The following is an 18,154-nucleotide window of genomic DNA, read 5'->3' as shown; positions in this document are numbered from 1 at the left end:
CCTATCCATTAAAAGGAAGTTCTGAAAACTAAACTATCTTGAGTGCAATTCATTCAGCAATTGGATAAAACTATAGTTGCAAGGCTGAGAGTCCGAGCTTGCTAGTAACCTGAAACAGAATATCAAAATCGAGAAATAGAGAAAGGGATTAACCCACTGTCGACCAGTGGGTGTTTTAATTTGGTCGCGATTATTTTGAAACTTGAAACACTTTTTAAGCATTTTATGTAAGAAATCTCATGGTAAAATAATTTTAAAATCAAAGAAAAAGGAATAGATTGGCAAGATACATTTACGAACAATATCATTTTGCACAGATTACTCAAGTTGTTAGCCTATTTAAATAGAGGGGGCTTAAGTGGGTTACGTTGGTTTTTTGCCATGTTTGAGGGTCACACTGTATATTTTATCGATAATTCACACTCACACAGTCACACTCTGCTGTGAGTGTGGACGCCGCGGAAAATAAATAGAAATAATATTTTTCTGAATTCAGAAAAGTGTTCGCCGCTCGTCGTCGTTCGCGTGTGTTGGTGTGTACCATTTTGTTCGGGGCGAGAGTAAAACGCTTCGTTTCTATACTTATACAATAAATTCGTAAAAATAAAGGCAACAAAGTGCAAACGCGAGTGCGAGTGCATACAGTTTGATAACTACAAAATATATATTAGAATAAGCGAAATAATTACGTGAGTGTGTTGCTGAGGTGTTGGTGTGTGCACGCGCGCCAGTCGGCGTGAAAGAGTCGGCAAATCAGTGCCCACACATATATATGTACGTGCTTATATATATATATTTATGTGCGCGATACATATTTATATAAAAAGTGCTTTGCCTGCTTCTGTGTGTGTGTGAAACAAATGCTTAAATTGCAGCAAAGAAAAAGAGTATATATATATATATATATATGTAAAAAAGAAGAGCCAAGCAAAGCAGAAAGAGAAGAGAGAGAAGAAGTGCAAGAAGAAGAAGCTGCCGCCGCCACTGTCGTTAAGAGTTTATATATGTGTGTGTGTGAGAATCAGCAGCAGAGAGTGCATTTGAGTGTGTGTTCGTGTCTGTCTGAGAAGAAGCAGCAGAAATCAAATTTAAAGATAAAAGAAGAGCAATATATTAAAGAATTTAATCAATTATTTCGCATTTATTACAGCGCTTAAAACAACGAAAAAATATACATAGTTTATAAATAATAAAGTTAATTATAGTGTCTAATAAGTGAACTGGCGGTTTCAGCAAAACAACACTACACTCCTTCCCCCACACAACCCCCTCTAATTTTGCATGTGGCATGTTTTTACAACTTGCGTGCCGCCAAAAATAAAAAGTGTATTAAGCGGAATCCACAAATTACAACGAATGGAATAGGATCCAACAACTTTTAAAAGATTGAACGAAGAGTTTGAGAGGCGTCGGCCAACAGTCGAAGAAGCAGCCATAAGAAAATATAAAAAAAAAACAGCAGCAGCAATAGGAAGAAGTGAGAAGGTAGGCCAAAGGCAGATAAGCAGCAGCCACAGCCAAAGCAGAGGAATAGCATTTCGGAGCCGGCAAAGAAGCAGCAGCGAAAAGGGAGGTTGAGAACAGAGCTGTGCAGAGGAGCAGCAGCTGAGCCGCCGGCAGAGAAATAACAGCAAAAAAGGGACAGAAGTAGCAGCAGCCGACAGAGCGCTGACTGCGCAAAAAATGTGAGTAAAAATCCAACAGCAACAACAAACAGACGAGAAGAGGCAGTGCAGTGCGCGCCCTTTTCTTGTTTTTGTAATTATTCCTTTTGCGCTTCTTTGCATTCCATACTACCGTTTCTTATTACATTTTTCCTCTTCAATTCTTAAATTTATTGAGCAACTCTGTGAGAGAGTGTGTGTGTGCAGCACAGCCTCGAGCGGAAATGGGTTGCGGTTACAATGATGATGGGAGAGGCCCCCACGACACCCCTTACACCCACCCTCCCATTATGCTTTTTGATAAGAGCGGAAATGTACAAATGTAAATGTGTCTGTTTATTTTCTTTATTTACTTATCGCTTTGCGGCCTATAAGGCCGGAAATTTGTGGGATTTGGGCCACTTTAATTGCACAACATTCGGTTGTGGTTAAAGAGCAATGAGCGCGTGTGTTGGATTACAGTGGGCATTGACAAGGGTGGAAATGTGTAACAACTCTTTTATGTAATTTAAGCACGTGTGGAACTTCTTTAATTTCATGAAACTATGTATTAAAATGTAGAAAATTGCAATCAACCCGTTTTCTATAACTTGAAATCTACATAATAGGATTTTCCTTACTGCAACAATAAGTTAATGAAAAGAAAATACTTTCCGAATTTTTAAACGATTTCTGGAAGTTTTTAAGAAATTGTATTCTTATTTTCCTATTGCCTTATTGAGAATGTGAGAATATATCCTTTCCTTTTATGTCCTTTTTATAACTCAATTTCCTTCGAAACTTCGGAGCTGAAGGCATTTTCTGTCACTTAACAAAATCCTTTTATTCGAAGGAGAGGAAATTTAATCTCTCAATTTAGTTGGCGACATTTTCCTCCATTAGCCTTTCGGCGGCAAAGCCAATAAGAATCTAAAACATTTACATGCATTTCCCTTCTACTGTCGACAATGTGTGTTTTTCTCTGTTTTTCCTGTCGCTTGTTGCCTGTCGCTATGTCGTTGTTGCCTGCCATCAAAAGTAATGTATGCTGTCTGTCGGTGGCAGTCTATAAAATCCAATTAAAAGAACCAAAAAGTTGTACGCACACACTCACACAAACAAACTTGGACACTCGTGCAGCAAAAATACCAAAGTTAGAGCCCGGTCTTTCATTTATTTGTTTTGGTTTTTGTTTTATTACAAGCCAAAGACCAAAAACCAATTATGGCCAACTAGTTAGACTTGATGCCAAGATCGCCAACACACACACACAGAGAGAGACTAACACATCCATGGCAAGATATCTATATGAGAACAGTGGGAGTGGAAGAGGGAGATGGATATAGGACCAATATGTGTCAGAGATAGGTGAAAAATTATGAGGTCTTCTAGAGCTTTCCGAAGCCGCATATCCTTTTAATATGAGCCGAAAATAGTGCAAAAGCTATAACAGTAATTGCAAATTACTGAATATCGTAGTGATATTATTTGAGATTTTTCAAATCAATTCCTATAGTGTATGTGAAGATCCTTTCATGTGCTCGTGCTTTTCGTGCTGGTATCTAAACCACTGACATACCTAATGCGTGCCATTTGCCCATTGAGTCCCCGACCTGGCCACAGTCCACACACAATCCACCATCCACACACACAGACCATTGGCACAGGCACACATGCACAGTGGAACTGTCAATTAACAGTTGCAATTGTTTTTTCTTTTATGCTTTTTGCATAGTGAGAAAGAGAGGGTTGAATTCGTCTCCAGAATTAATTTCTCTTTTCCTCTTCGACTGCTTTCAGTTGGGAAAAAGAAGTAAGTGCCAAAAGAGAAATCCACACAAAAGAAGACGGAAAATTAAGTGGGTGTACAGAGAGAGAGAGAGAGAAAGAGACTCAGGGAAAAAACGTGGGCAAACTAAACAAAAATAATTGTTTTCTGTTTGTTGTTGCGGCACTGCTGCTGCATTGGATACACAACAGACACACTCACACTCCGACACAGTAAAATTAAAAGAAAAAAAATCTGCAAGAGACAACGGCCGCTTTAGGCGGCGCAGTCAACATGCATGCACTAAAGCGGCATGGAGAGACGTGCAGGCAGACCACATTGAGCACCGCAGCTTTTGCTTCCCACTTTATTTCGCCTTCATGGATACCCTTTTAACAGAGATGGAATGATGATTTTAAGCAGATTTCGTCTTTGATCATAAATGGTTACTATTTTGTGTCCATCGTTTCCATGCAGAAACGATTGGTTGACAGATTTCATTCAAACTCCACAAACTTTAGCTTTATGTTAAATGCCATTTAAGGGTAGGCAACGCCTCTGTACCCAAAATTTAGCCTTTCGCTCAGCGCCTTCTCCGTCCTTTGGTGCTGCTTCCATCTCTAAAGCATTGACTCTGCGTTAGTGGTTGCTCCATCTTTTCCTTCCCTATGGAAGCTTTTGATAGTATGCATATCAAACATATGCATATGTGTGTGTATGTGCAGATCTGCATACACGTACCTCCTAATATTAATATATAAAAACTTGTAAAAATAAGGTTGCCTTGCAATGTTTATTGCATTAATAAAGTCTGTTGTGCTAATACCATCTATGCATCCTATTTTTTGTCATTCCTCTTTGTGTTGGAAACTGTTTATTTTTCACTTCGTCCCTGTTTTTACTACTTTAATTCCCATTTGCAACATTTATAGTGGAATTAAATGTAATTAATGGGAGAACAGAACGGAAATTTACAAGGAAAGTAAATGGAATAAGGGGTAGGACATTGCTCTTGAGGGAAACACTTTAGATGTATTTCTAAACAAAAGTTTTCCTCATTTTAATGCTTACTTTGGGATCATGAAATGAAAAAAATATTGAGGAAAATTTCTAGTTTTCTTTGCATCACTCAACAGCAAATAGAAAAGTGCATACCATCACTGCCACGCTGCCTGCCCCATCGTCGCATCCATAGATGCTCTATCCATCGAAGCCATACAGCAATTGCCTTTGTGTCTCTGTGTGTCTGTGAGATACGAAAATAGTTGGATTTTGGAGGTCCGCTGTTGCTGCCGATGCACTTTTTCATGATGCGGAAACTCGAAAGCGAAACAATGCCATAAATACAACATACACAGAAAAGAGACACAGAAATAGATGAATAAATTGGTGGAAAAAGAACAAGGAGAAACTTACACAAAAAGATAATGATGATGGGAGAGGGATTCTATGTGGGGGAGGTGTGCGGTGCTGTGCTGTGCTGTGGGATGTATGGGGCCGACCCGACCTGCTGTAAAATATTATTCGAATGTTTAGAGAATTTAAACTTAAATTTAGATATGTTCAGGGAGAAATAGAGATGGGGGGGACTGCAATGGGATAAGATAAAAGTTCAAATGCAGCGAACACTGAAACCAAAATAGATGTAGAAAAACTCGAAAATTGCTGTTCCCATAGATCTCTAATCTACAATAAACCCAAAGAATGGAACGAACTCGAAAAAGAGGAGAGTGGAAAATGCAGGGCAAAGAATGAAGACTGAAAACTGGCAACATCGCACGACAAACACACACAACAAAAGAGATTTTAGGGCACTGAAGAGAGGGAGGCTCTTTGGAAGAGAAAAGAAAGATGCTGGTTCTAGGAGTTCGTTCTCTTTCTTCAATTCCCAATATTTATCTGTATCTAATGTTCCGCACCGCATGCAAAGTTGCATTTGTTTCGTATCTTTTGAATAATACAAAAAATAAATAAAAGCTCAACAAAAAAAAAAAACATAAAACACAGTGGAAGAGGAAACCAATAAAAGCAACAACAATCAATGTTGACTCTGCTGCAATTGTTTGGCAAAAAAAGAGGGGAAAGGGACAGTGTTGGTAAGCGGAACATGGCCCAATGGATGTGGAATTGGGTGCGGGAAGGGGGTCGCTGCCTGCCAACTTCACGTAAACTTCATTTACTGTCTGGTCTGCCTGCCGCGTCTACCGTTCCACTGCTCCCCTTATCTGTATATCCCTCTCTCACTCTATCTCACACACTGTTGTGTTGGCTGGTGCTGCTGCACGCAGTTTCTGTTTCTGATGTTGTTTTTCTGCTGCATCTTCCTCCTCTTCTTCTTCTTCTGTGTGTTTTTTTCTGTCTTTCTAGCTACAATACAAAATTACTTTTTGTGGCTTGACTGGTGAGGTCTACTCTTCCTCTCCCGCCTACCGTTCTCTCTATCGACGTGTGTTTGTTGTTTGCGTGTGTGTGTGTGTGGTTTGCTCTTCGTTTATCTCTTTCCTGTCTCACTCTCTCTCTGTCTGCTGTGTGCCTTCTCTACCGCTATCTCTGTCTTTTGCTTATAGCTTTTATTTAGTTTTTGTTTGTTTTTTTTTTTTTATAATAAATGTTCGTAGCGTGGGGTTCATTCAACTGTCAAAAACCACACACATGAAAGGTGAAAAGAGAGTGCGCAGAGAGGGAGTGATAGATAAAGAGAGAGGGAGAAAGAGCGAGATCGAAGCTCATGGACGTGTGTAGAAAATAAATAAAAATGAAATGGATCGAATCGAATCCAAACGTATTTCGTTGTTTTTTTTTCGTTGCTGCTTAGCTTCAGCTTCGGCTTTTATCTGCTTTTACTCCTTCCTTAAGGATCAACATCATAAGTAAGTGTCATGGAATATTTATTTTATTAACCTTCCCTTTGGCATTCCGTTCTTTTAGTCATTCAGTCATTCCAATCAGCCTCCAATCAATGTTACGAATTGAGGTTAACCCTCCACATGCGCCCCGTCCCTCATTCAACAGTCATTTAACCCACTCTTTTCTCTGTATCTCGTTTCTCTCTCCATCCATTCTGTTGCGTTTTCTTTACCGATTCGTCATTTAATATGGGGCTTCGCTTCGCTTAAAATCGAATCAACCATCGAGTGACGCCCCACAAGCAGACCCCACTGTGCAGAGGCCACTGTCCTCTCCTCGACCTCATCCCTTTTTGGACTTGCAATAAATGGATTTTTTGGGCGCTTGCATTTTCCCGCGCGCGCTGTGCCCATTTAGCTTTAAGTTTTTCCTCGGAATACCAAAAATCGATAAAGGATGGCATTTTTTTCCGTTTAAACTGCAAAATGTATTTCGTTTTCTTTGTTGTTTTGTTCTAGTTTTTCCAGTCCTATTTTGTTGGTTTTTCTGGCACTTTTCGTTTATTTTTCGTTTCATTTGTTGTTGAATTTTCCGCGGTAAAGCGGGAAAAGCATGTTCACTGCAGTTCGCCAAAAGACATAGTGGCGTCGCTTGTCAAAACGATGGAGAAAAACAGTGTCACAAAGGGTGACAGAGGGTGAGGGAAAATCCTAGGAAAACTAATAAAATGATTTAACATGGAATTTAGTCTTCCATTTTCTGACTTCGCTGCTATTTCCATAGCCACATTTCCATAGCTCAAATTCCACCAACCATCGATGGCCAACACGCACGTAGAAATTGGGCAGAATTTACTGCAAAATATATAGAATTTTCTTGGCATTTTTCCTATTTCCTTTTGCCTAAGAGACGTAGCAAAATGTGGTCCCAAAAAAGGCTTCAGTTCGTGGACCTTTTCCCCTACATAATCTTTGATCAAATGGCGTGATTCACTGGATTTATCAAGAATTTTGGCATGCGGACGGACTCCTTTTGAATTTTGGCAGAATTTCAGTGAAGGATGTTAGCCAATTTCCCTTTTCAAGAGTGGGGAAAACGTACGAAATATAGTTGTGATTTTTTCGATAGCTTGTTGTTTTGATTAGAAATCGAATACAAATAAAAGGAATTAATAAACAAAAGGGACCATTTTAATATGAAACGAAATATAATCAATGACTTTCATTCCCTTGCTCCTTTCCTCTTTCTCTGTAATTTCCTTTAAAAGAAATTCTCTCTTCTTTAATTTTCATTCATTCGGAGCAGTGTTTTCATAAATGAGAACTCATTTGAAGGTAAAAGTAGCTCATAAATACGCCTATAAAAAGCAACACATACGGCCTCAACCCTCTACCCTCTAACCCAAGACTCTAACTAAGTTTTTGTGTAGATATCCAAAGAGAGAGAGAGAGAGAGAAGAAGCCCCAAGGTACATCGTGCATGCCTCATATGTGTGTGTGGTGTGTATCTTTGCATCTTTTCAGAGAAACCTTTCAGTCCCTGCCCGCTCCTTTTTCATTCCTCTACGACAGATGGTTTTATCCTTCTTCCCTTTCTTGCCCACCAGACTGCTTTTACCTTCTCCATTCTCTATCCCTCCAACAGAAGCTTCATCATCCTCATGCCTTTTTGTCTCTCTATCCTTCAGAGAAGCAGCCTCCTGTTTCCGTTCCCATTCTGTTCCCTCCTGTCTCTTGCCCAAGTTTTTCCATGGATGTATTTTACTTTGGGGCCTTCCGTCCGTACGTCCTTTATGCTAAAAAGCCATAAACATAAACAAGGCACACACACGTCGCCTCTGCCGCTCCCCCCTTAGTCCCTGTCCCTGGCTTTTCCTAACTCTCTCTCTCTCTCCCTCTCTCTGTCTCTGTCCCTGTTCTTGGGGGATTTTCCTGCCCCTTGTCTTACATGGCAACAGCGAAGGAAAATCGATAACAATTTACATTGTGTGTGTGCGTCCCTCCCTCTATGCCCCCCGTCTTCATGCCAGATATTGCTTATGTATTATGTATTTTCGTTGTACATGCGCAAAATTCCACAGTCAACACTCACTAACACCAACACCAACAGCGACATCAACAGACACAGATATAGATACAAAGTATATAGAGAGAGGGAGCAAAGAGGCAGAAGGGAGAGAAGAGAGACCCAGAGACTGTGCAACATTTTTCTCGGTAGACAAAACAAAACAAAACGCAAATAACGTCAATGGGAGGCGCCACCACTAGCCCCCACAAAAAAACCCAATGGAAATACACTTTTAGCTACCCCACAGCAGCCACCACCCCCACAGACGCCCTGGCCTTCACTTGGTTCCTCTGCTACTGCCCTCTGATTGTGATTCTGCTTCTGTTTGTATACCCTTTCTGGAGGAGAGCAGAACTGGGTATGACGATTTGACAGAGATTTCCACTGCTTCGCAGCTTAAGCTCCTGATTAGGACTGCTTTGAATCAGTTAAGCCACTGCTTCTTTCAAGGCAAATCTTTTGTACTGCTTACCAACTGTTGTTATGTTGCACTGCTTCCAATAAAAATAAATCTATGCTGGCAAGGCAGTGCATCTCTTTCTATTGCCTCTCTGGAAAGGGTATACAAACTCTTTCTCTCTCTCACTTCTCCTCTCCCCTCTCCTTCTTAAGTCAACGCTGTCATTATTTTCATTTTCAAACTTTTTTCTCCTATTTCTGCTGCTGCCTCTGCCTTGTAAGCCATCAGCCAGAGCACCACCCACCATTCGACCTCGTTCACACAATCATCAGCCAAGCACCCACCCATCCATCCACAGCCCTCCTATACTCATGAGGCGCTCCCCGGAGCCGCAGCTGGGGCACAACGCACATTTTGATAACATTTTTGATAAAAATAATGCGGCAACAACGCCCCAAGAGTTGCAACTAGGGCGAAGGGGCATGGCTTTATGGGGGTTTGAAAAGAGAGAGGAGTTGGAGCAGGGGGGGTCTTGTGTGTGGCGGGCAACCGAAAAGAGAGGGGAAGAGTGCTGCCTTGTGTGGGGCAAAGGAGAGGGCACTCTGGTCTGAGGGGAGGGAGTGTGGGTTTGGGTCTCAAAGTGAGGGGTTGGGTATGTGGGCCATAGGAACGTGCCAGGTCAGTGGGTGGCGTTACGGGTGGGTTGGGGATACTGGCATCTTGTCTGCCCAATACAAACACACAGAGGGAGAGAGACACATGTGTGTGTGTGTGTAGCTAGATTTTGCGCCCATTTTTCGTTTTTCTTCTTTTACTTTGGTGGCATTCTTTGTGCCCTGCCCCGCCGCCGACGTTGCCGCTTAGGTGGCGCGCTGTTGCCGCATTTCACTTCAAGCTTCAAGCTTTTTGGGGCGCTCTATAGCCATCTCGCTTTGGCTTTCATTCATTGAAAATGAAGATGGATTGGGTGGTTCCTCACATCCCTCTAGGGCTCACCCTAGCTTTAATCCTCTGGACGGTCTGCCACCCTTAATGGAGGAGTTTTCCTTAGATATTTGCTACATTTTAAATTGCTTCAAATTGCTAAAATGCTCTTTTTAATGGTAATGCTTTAATGCTGAAAAATCGATTTTAATGTGAACAATGCCGTCATGCATTGGGAATGCAGATGATGGCAACTCTCATGGTAAAAATGGTATTTACTAGAGGGAGATGCAGCTAGTGCTAGAATCCCACTGCTTGAGTATTTGCAAATGGAGCACTGCTTTCTAGCCGAAGATAGGTCAAATCGATAGTCTTTTAATATCTTTTAAATAAATTACTTAACTTTTATATAAATTACTTATGGACATTATCTTAACCCATAATGGCCTTCAGATTTTCGTTGAAATTGAATTAACTTTAATTTCTTGGTAACTTTCGTGGAATCAAATCTCCTGTGTATCTTTTTGGCGTAATTACATTTTCTAAGGAGCACCCACAAAAACTTTTCCCATTATTTGTTGTCTTCTCAAACCATCTCAAATCTCAGACATTTTCCATAGAGATATTTAAAGCCCAAAGGACAAATCAAATGTTTGGAGACTTTCATTCGCATCTGTAAGTGTTTTTTTGCGATAATTTGCAAATGATAAAAGCAGTGAAACGAAAAGGAAAACGGCAAATAGCATGAAAAATTAGACAGTTTTCAGATTGAAGACAAGCAGCGGCGTTCCTTCCACCTAATGGCCAATTACAAGTCTCAATTCTTGATTTCTTATCGCTTGAAAAGAAAAATTAAAAGCTTTTGGGCTTAGGGTTTAGAACGAGCGAGAGAGATTGGGAAAGAGCTGGGGACTTACAACAAGAAGAGAGAATAAGGATTGTTTAAAGATTTTTACCCTAAGCAAGCCCTTCCACCTTTAAACTGGAACTGGAAATTCAACCCCTCATAAAAATGTAACTTCTCATCCCCCAAACCACTCCCTTTAAAACCAATTTACTATATAATACCATTAATTAATGACCTGAATTGGCTCAAAGGATTGTCCTTTGCTTCCTTTAACACTTGAACAGCTTTCGCTTAAACAGTTATTTCTACCCCAAGCCGAGAAGCTTTCTTAAAGCTTAAACTCACAAATTAAATTTTCTGCCCAAAAACCGGGACGAAAATAACCGGGAAAGTGGCTCATAGCAGCATAGAAATCACAATATGCCACGCCCTCAGTTGGGATGGGTGTGGTGGGAAATGTAATACCCCCGCCCTAAAAAAAGAAGAAAAAGCCAACCAAAATGACAATCCTTAAACCTGCCCTCCCCCACCCGCTGCATTTTTCCATCAAAATTTGACATTTTCATATTAATTTAAGGCAAAAATAATAAAAGAGTATAAAGAGGAAAGGGAAAAGGACTCGTTCTGACGTCCTTGCCTTGGGTACCATCGGGAGCTCAGTGGTGGTGGAAATTTAAATGCAGACGCCATTTTCTATTAGACCCCACATTAAATTTGATGGAAAAGAAAAGAAAAACAATATTCTGACAGCAGCAGGCAGCAGGGGAGCCACACCCCCAAAGCAGAACCTCAAAAGAAAAGGCTCTCTACCCACAGAACTTACTATACCAAAAAATCCTGAGAAACGTAGTCTTCTTCTTTTCGCTTGCCTGCTGCTCCTTTTTTGTCTCTGCTGCCTCTCCTCCTTCTCCATTGTGCAGCTTTTTCTTCATTACTTCTTTCGCCTGTCGCTGACAGCGCCCAAAAATACCAGAACTAAGACAAACAGAGAGAGAGATAGAGAGAAACAGAGCGAGGCAGAGTAGAATGCGAAGAGAGAGAGAGAGTGAGAGAAACTGCCCCTGGGAAGGACTCCTACTTTTTGGGAATATTCTGCCAGGGCACCGCCCCACACAAAAAGCGGAAAGCAAAAAGATATGGTCTCGAGTCTTTTGATACCCTTAAACCATACCTTAGCAAGCAGCCGCTTAAAATCAATATGTCCCACCATTGGAGCAGGGTATCAAAAAAGTTTCTTTACGAAGAATAAGTTTTTCTACGTGGCGGTGGGTGTTGGTGGGGGGAAGTAGATGGATCCAGGGAGTAACGCTCCACAAAATGATTATTTTTCATGCTTTCTCATTTCGTTTTACTGCCTTTTCGCACACACACACACACACACACACTCGCACAGAAAGAGCAAAAACTTTCACAATAATGCCACTGCCGCTGCCTCTGCTGCCGCCTTGTGGTGGGGGGGTGGCTGTGAAGCCAACAGCGCCGCTGTCCACCCACAAAACAAGTAGGAGAGAAGGAGAAAGAGGAGCAGCAGCAGAAGGAGAGGAACAGCAAAGGCAGCCTCACGTGCGCTGCTCACTGCGCTGTTTTTCCACTAACTCAAGTTAGAAGCAGCGACAGCAAGCAGCAGCAAAAACACAACAGTAGAAGCAGCGATAGCAGCATCAGTAGCGACAGCATTGTCTGCCCTTGATTTTATCGATTTGCGCTCTCACATTTGGGGCTGCTGGCAGCGACGTTGGCGTCAGGCGTCACAGCAAACGTTCTTCTTCTCCCTCGCTCTCTTTCACACCCAGAAGCTTAGCTTTTATATGTATGCCCCGGCCGGCTCCTGCTCTCTGCCAGTATTTCTCCCCTCTACCTTTCTCTCTCTGTGGTTTGTATGTACATTATGTGCTGACTGCCGACTGTTTCGTTATTTATGGCATTTAACCCCACATGAATGGAGTGGGGTAGCCACCCATCCACCCACTGCCGGCACTCATCCAAATTGCTTTATATGTATATGTACATACATATGGATATGTATTGTATATGCACTCTTGCTCTTCCACTCTTTCGCTTACTCTCTCTCCCTTTTTTGCTGCTGGTGTTTGATTTCCTGGGAGCTTTAATCTTTTGCCAACAAATATTTTGCAGCATTTAAATGTTCCGTCTGTTTTACCCTTATCGTTATCATTATTGGGTGGCCATTTTTGTTTTTGGTGCATTTAAGTTCTTAAATTTTCGTTTAATGCGGAACCAACGCCCTCCGCTATCTTTTTCACTCGTAACTGTTTTGGCTCGCACTCTAGCGAATGTTGTGCGAGGTCCGGCAAATGTGTACTGCTTGCTTGTGTGTTATTTACCGTTAACTCTACACTGACTGTGTGTGTGCACGTTAATGGGTGTTTCTAGGTGGAATTTGTTTCTATTTCTGGCTAACGCTAATTTTGTTACCATTCATGAAAATAAGTATTCAAGTTAAAGGGGTTAAAGCAGAATGTAAGAAAGAGTCGATATTATGAAAGGGAGCTTCTTGAGTTAAAGGTTCAAATTAAATAAATGTAGGAAATTATATAAAAAATACTTTTAATCTTACTAATGGATTATGGAACATCGTTGTATGGCAAATTTTGATTTTCCGCTTTACAACTTGAAAACTTGTTAGAAAATTGGAGTTCCAACTACATTATTATGGATTTAATCATGCAGAATGATACATAACTTTGAAGCTAGCTAATAGCTCTTTTAAACAGTGTCCAGTTAATGAAACCATCACAGGAACCCTAAGATCTTTTGCAGATTCTATAACACACCCTATAAAGCCAAACCACCCACACACAACACAGAACAAATAAGCAAAATGTAATGTGAGCTTCCACTCTTCAGTATATCATTCGCTTAGAATTTTTTATGTCTCCGTCCTTTACTCTTCTCTTCTCTTTTTTGTATACCATATTATTATGGCATTTGGGGTCTTGTTCTGTTCATGCATTACATTTTAAGAGCAGAATGGTTGGGCTTTTCCTTTGTTTTCTCACAGCATTAGGAAAACCCTTTTTGGTCCTTCTATAAATCTTTATTTGAAAAAAAGGGTAAATTTATGGAAATGGATGTTTATTTTGGGTTCGAGCTTTTCTCTTTACTCTCTTTTTTTAAATATGTTATTTATTTAATAATTTATGGCTTAAGAATTAAAAGTGGAATTGTATTGATTTTTTACATTGAACTGAGAAATGGATGGGCACTTATTTGAGGTTTTTCTTCCATTTCCATAATAAAGTTCCACGAGCCCATAATTTCAGCACGGTTTCTGGTTCTCTTTACAGTTTCTTTGTGTTCTGATGATTCCTCATACCCACAATTTCCTTCTCCTGCCAATCGTTCGCCTTATCTTCCCCTTTTGGTGGAAGATCTGCCTGCAAAAAGCAGAGACTGCAAAACAACAACAGCAACAAAAACCGTCTGCTGTCTGCTGCAACACACGCCCATTTTTTGTCATAAAGGCTATTAACACCATTAAACGGTAAAGAGAAGACCCAGTGTAAACAGAGACGTAGGGTAGTTTAGGGTAGGGTCTGCTCTATAAGCAACGAGGGTGTGGCTGTGGCCCTCTACCGTTTCTTAACCCCTTGCAACAACAAAACGCAGCAAAAGCGTAATAAAATACGAGTCGCGTGCTTAGACATCATAAATATAAAACTCACAGGAAGTCGCCAGTTAGGCCCCCGCTGCGAGACGACGCCCCTGACCTCGCACCATAGACTCCATACCATCGCAACAAATCCCCTCCCATTCATCCATTCTATGGGTGCAGTCGCAAGGTAAAAAGTTTTTAAAGTGCTGAAACGGAGACAAGGAAAGCACTTGAAATTAAATGTAAACATGACGCAGAACATGTCCTTAAACTTCTGGCTCTGACTTTAAGGGCCTGTCTGTCTCGCTGTCTCGCTCGTTCCTGGGTGTTATTTTAATGTTCTCCGTGCAATGTTATTTCTTTACTCTGGCAACGGTTTGGTTTTACTCTCAAACTAGTGATGGCAGTGAGAAATTTATTACGTGAGTGTTTTTTTTTATGCTTGATGTGATTTACGCCAGACAACTCCATAATTCTTTCCTTTTCGTGAGTGAGTGCTCTCGTTTCCTGTCACGTGTCTTGATCCGATCTCTAATTGAAAACCTATTGCCATTGCATTCCACTCGTTTCAGTGGAATATGAATTATATGCATTTCCCATTCGTTCCCCTTTGGTCACTCTTTCTTGTTATTGCTGTGGACCAGCCCTTTTTTCATGCCTTTTGCTCGTTTTTGTGTTGTATTTGTGTGATAAAAATAAAGCGATAATAAATAAGGCTGGGCAACAGGCGATAAAGTTATTGCACTCTCTCCCTCTCTCTCTCTTGACGCTCATTGTTCAGCAACAGCTGTTTTTGACTTGAGAAAGTTGCACCAAAAGTTCAATTGCCTTGCCTCCAACCTCCTTCATCGTCATGCTGGTCTCCTGCTCAATGGTCATAAACCCGTTTCGTTCAGTTCCCCCGGTCGAATGACCTCCGTCTTCAACCGCTCCTCAAACCCCTTTTGCATTTGCATTATTTATTAGCTGTGACTGTGATGTGTGTCTCTTCCTCTCTCTCGCTCTCTCTCTCATTCTCCCTATCTTCTGTTGTTTGTTTCGTTTGCCATTTTGCATATGTTGCATAATATCCGCTGAAGGAAATGAAAAAGAAAGAAGAGAATTATATGATTAACCATCAGAGAAGGAGAAAAGAGGAATAAAGGAATAGATCGAGAGAGAGAGAGAGAGCGAGAAATAGATATCGTAGGTCAGGAATAATGAATGAAATATCACTCAATTAACAAATCGCAAATGAATTACATTGAAGTTTTAAGTCGTGACCTGGTATAGAATTGTATCCATAAATAGCAAAGAAATTAATCAAATCTACAAATGCTGATGCAAATGAATGAATAAATCATTCTTGAATGGCATGCTGTATAAATCGATTGGGTCAATGGAAAATCACTCACAAAACTCTCCCTCCCCTAAAAGATAGTTTTTGCCTATGCAACAAACCTGGCCATTATTTAATACACAAACAACTCAATTATTTAACTGCTTTTTCCATCCATTTTTTGTATTAATTATAGATTTAAACATCTTTTCCCGTTTATAATATTGCCACAATGATATTCAAAAGCTTTCAAACCCTTCCAGGACTTGTTTTTCCCTCCATTTGCATATGAAATTTGTTCATCAAGGCTGTCTCTATATAATGCCATTTAATTCGATAATTATAGCCTCGTTTTGTATTGATTTTCACTATAATTACCAAGAAGCAGGCAGATGGGCAAATTTCCCATCGTTTTGTGAATTACTCAAGCGATGAATCAGCCTGATATTCCCTTCGCTGTGGGCTTTGGGATATAATATTATTATAGCGACTTAATTGCTTGCTTTTTCCCCATTTGCCATTTTATTTGAAATTGCAACTGAAAACCTAACAACTGTGTAACCTTTTTTCACTCGACGCTGTTTCCCGCAATTATTTTTTCTTGTGTTTGTTTGCCTTTCGCTTGAGTAAAAACACACAGAAAATTGTTGCAATCGATACCATTCGAATGGATAGTGTATCCAAAGCGTAGACGCAAGGAGTGACGTAAATTATATGGAATTGTTTCTAGATTTCTAGGAATTTCTTGTGTGCTATTTGTGTACATCATTTGTTACGGATGATGTGACTCAGGTGGGAGAAAACTTGGAATTGATTATGGAATTTGTGTTTCGTTCTTTGATTAAATTAAAGGTTTTGATAAAAAATTATATTTGAAATGGGGTTTTGGCGGAAGTATTGATAGATTCAGAGTACGAATCAGATTTTCTACAGCAGGAAGATGACACGAGATGGTTAGTGACTGCTAAACGCAGTCTATACTCTAAATGTCTAAGAATTCCCTTGAAAATAACTTCCGCAATCTCTAATCTTTGCAGTTCTTAATTGACTTGCACCTAATTGAGTGCCAATCGTTTCTTATCGACGACTATGCAATCGATAGCGAATAGGAAATAGCAAATAACACACAAGAAAAAGAAAACAAAAATAAATAAAGAAGTAAGTGCAGAACCCACTCCCCTAGAAAATGTAGAACAATTATAATAATTATGCAAAATTGAACCATAAATGGAGACAACAAAATCCACAGACCAGCAGACACATTGTTTCCACAACAACATAAAACAAACGTACACAATAAATATTTACATATATTTTGGCATGCATAAATAAAAATCTGTGTCAAATAAACTTTGCATGTTTATGGCGCGAATTCTCATTCGGCTTGGCATAAAAGTTGGGGACAGAGCAGTGGAGGAGAGAAGAGACCACCAGATGACCTGCTTTTCAGCTCAATGCGTGATTCACGGACAGCGGTACCAAGTTCAGGCTGACAAATAAACAAAAAGAGCAAAAAGTACATTAAAATAGACATGAAAGCAAGTATTATACATAGGTACTGGTGAAAGAATTGGACTAGAATATACTGTTGATATGTTGGTTAAGGAATAAACTAACTAAAGAAGGATTTGGGAAGTAAAAAATTGAGATGAAAACACTACCAACTTTGACTCCAATATTTGACAAATTCTGGATGTCACTGTTCTGTTATACTTTGTTTTTTGGAACATCGCCTAACTCTTCTTGACACCAACATGCTCTTTCAACCTACCTGTACAGGGTATCAAAAGTGCATTAAAATTGCATTTGGAGTCTATAGATGGCGCCACTTGCTCATTTTGTGTATAGTGTGATTGTTTGCTGGTGTGTGCGTGTCAAATGCGATAAGAATCCCCGCACGAAACGAATGTTCTTGACAAACGAAACGCAAAATAAGAGAGAAGGGGCAGAGGGAGATCAAAACACACAACTGTTGTTGATTATTACACTGGGCACCCATAACGGTAAAACTTAAAGCGTCGATTACAACACAGACATACACAAACATTACCACACACACATATGTACATAGTATGTAAATATGTGAGTGGAAAAGAGATGGCCATAGAGGAAGCTTAAAATTGTGGCCTGCCGTCTGCTGCTGCTTGGACTTTAATTGAAAATGGGGGTTGTGGAAGCGAAGGGCAGATACCCTGCAATCTGCCACAATCCTACTGAAAGTAGGGGATTCAAAATTGATGAAAATATATGAAAAGACATACCCTTTAGGCAATGGTATAGGGTAAATGGAAGCAAGAACTACACTAGCAGTCCCGTCCCGTGAGTGTGCCAGACAGGTTGTTGTGTTGTGCGAGAGTGGAGAGTGTGTATGTATGCAAGCGAAGTAAAAGAGAGACTTGAAACTCGAAATTATTAAATTGCTTTAGTGTAGTGGGGAAGAGTAGGGTAGAGGAGTGGGTCGAGTCTGAAAGAGGGTGGGGGGCGTAGGATAGCGCGAGTCACGCATAAACGAATGAAGAGCAAAGCAAACAACGCGAGAGAGAGTGCGGGCAGATAAAATGCTAAAATCGTCTGACGTCTGAGAGTTCACTTCTGCCCGAGAAGTATGGTGTGGTGGGGGGGGGGGGGGGGGGGCCCCCAGGGGGAGGAGGGGCGCGCCCCCCGGGGGGGGGGGGGGGGGGGTGGGGGCGGGGGGGGTGGGGGGTGGGGGTTGTGTGATAAAGG

The 18,154-nt window shown here is 40.7% G+C and overlaps 1 protein-coding gene across 3 annotated transcripts in view; it reads left to right on the top strand.

The window, feature by feature from the left end:
- The first annotated feature begins 428 nt into the window (after positions 1 to 428).
- Positions 429 to 18,154, top strand: part of LOC117586714 (histone-lysine N-methyltransferase, H3 lysine-79 specific) — a 48,069-nt gene continuing 30,343 nt past the window's right edge. For 2 of the 3 annotated variants that reach the window (XM_034276990.1, XM_034276992.1), the window contains exons 1-2: positions 429 to 689; positions 1,151 to 1,685. The gene's annotated coding sequence lies outside the window, so the exon portion shown is untranslated. The remainder of the gene's footprint in view (positions 690 to 1,150; positions 1,686 to 18,154) is intronic. The other variant, XM_034276991.1, reaches the window with a different exon arrangement.

The sequence above is a fragment of the Drosophila guanche genome, unplaced genomic scaffold, assembly GCF_900245975.1.
Source record: "Drosophila guanche unplaced genomic scaffold, DGUA_6, whole genome shotgun sequence".
Classification (NCBI taxonomy): Eukaryota; Metazoa; Arthropoda; class Insecta; order Diptera; family Drosophilidae; genus Drosophila; species Drosophila guanche.
The sequence above is the reverse complement of the archived record's forward strand: the minus strand, read 5'-3'. Positions and strand labels throughout refer to the sequence as shown.